This window comes from Nannospalax galili, unplaced genomic scaffold, assembly GCF_000622305.1.
Source record: "Nannospalax galili isolate Female #2095 unplaced genomic scaffold, S.galili_v1.0 scaffold1773, whole genome shotgun sequence".
Lineage (NCBI taxonomy): Eukaryota > Metazoa > Chordata > Mammalia > Rodentia > Spalacidae > Nannospalax > Nannospalax galili.
The window spans coordinates 1,058-2,510 of record NW_008333030.1 but is presented as its reverse complement, the minus strand read 5'-3'; the positions used below and the strand labels follow the sequence as shown (position 1 = coordinate 2,510).

The 1,453-nt window shown below is 38.0% G+C and overlaps 1 non-coding gene across 1 annotated transcript; it reads right to left on the bottom strand.

Moving 5' to 3' along the window:
* Positions 1-347: 347 nt before the first annotated feature.
* LOC115069408 lies at positions 348-480 on the bottom strand. Its single transcript, XR_003848685.1, has one exon. It is a non-coding gene; the product is annotated as a small nucleolar RNA SNORA51 (small nucleolar RNA).
* Positions 481-1,453: the final 973 nt, after the last annotated feature.

Here is a 1,453-nt window from a genome sequence, read left to right as displayed (position 1 = left end):
TACATTTCAAATTTCCCATCTTGTGTTTTTCATTGTGAAACAATTTTAGAAGACAAGAACACATCCACAATTATTAAATGACAATAAAATTCTGAAGTTCCTACACTTTTGAGATTGTTTGTAACTTTTCAGCCAAAACTAACATCTGCAAATCACTTACTACTGACAAATGTGAAATAATTTTTTACAAAATATAAATTGGTTGCCTTATATTATGATGATATTTTATCTATGTCTTAGGGAAATTTGAAATGTACTTTAAGAGGAATGTTCTATATGAGATTATTTAGGAGACTTCTTTTCATCCATTTGTGGTTTTTTCCTTCTTTTTTTTCTTTTCTTCTCTTCCATGTCTCCCCATTCACAATACAGACCAGGCACAGTGGCCTGGGCTTGGGTGTATATGGGGCAGATTTGCTCTGCCTTCTCTTTCTATACAGTCAGTGTAAAAACACAGCCTGGGGTAAGCACCAGGAGGCCCATTCGTGTTTTTTTTTAAAGTGTTTCACTAAATGTCTCTTGATGACCTAGAACCCTATGTACATCAGACTTGCCTCAAACTTGTGATACTCCTGTCTTTGACTCCTGAATGCTGGGTGACAGCACTGTGCCACTACACCTAGCCTAACTCCTCTCTTAAAACCTAGGTTGAAGCTATAAGATAGCCCAACAGGTAAAGGCACTTGCCACCAAGCCAGATGAACTGTGCTCAATCCCTGAGACCCACATGGTGGAAGGCGAGAACTGACTCCCACAAGTTCTCTGACCTCCACGTGTGTGCTATGGCATGATCACATGTATGCTCACTTATGAACACAGATAAATTTACAGATAAATGTAATAAAAATGTTAACCTAGACTGAAGAGAACATTTAACCTGCTGGAAGAAATAATTACAATTTTTTAAACACTATAAATATCTCTTAAAGACCTCATACACTTATATGAAACAGTATTCACATTTTTACTTTTTCCAGGCAGCATGAGAAGAAATAACTGTTTTATGTTTGTGTGTGTCAGACTTGATATGAGAGTTAGCTGTGGGAATTTTGTGCTGGATACTGTTTGGCTTTGCATCTGAAGGTAGCAAGAAATGATGGGCGTCCTAAAACTTTTATTTGTACAAAAGCCTTGGGATTATGAGAAGAATTAAAGCCTAGAGAAAACTAGTGTGTCAAGGAGAGGGATCAACAATAGGAATAAGAATGTTTATATTTCATTTCACCTGGTGAGGACAGCAATGGGCATGCAGGGGTACATTCCTGGATGCTCCTTCCTCTCAGTGGACTAGGGTCTACAAGGAAATGATGATTTTCTTGCAGCAGAAGTCTCACATTAGATAGAATTGTTTTGGCAATGTTTGGAATTTACGTGTGAAGGGAACAAAAGAGTTTATTGGATGAGCTGCAAAAACTGTATGTTGGGCAGGAGAGATGGCACAGCAGGTGGAAAG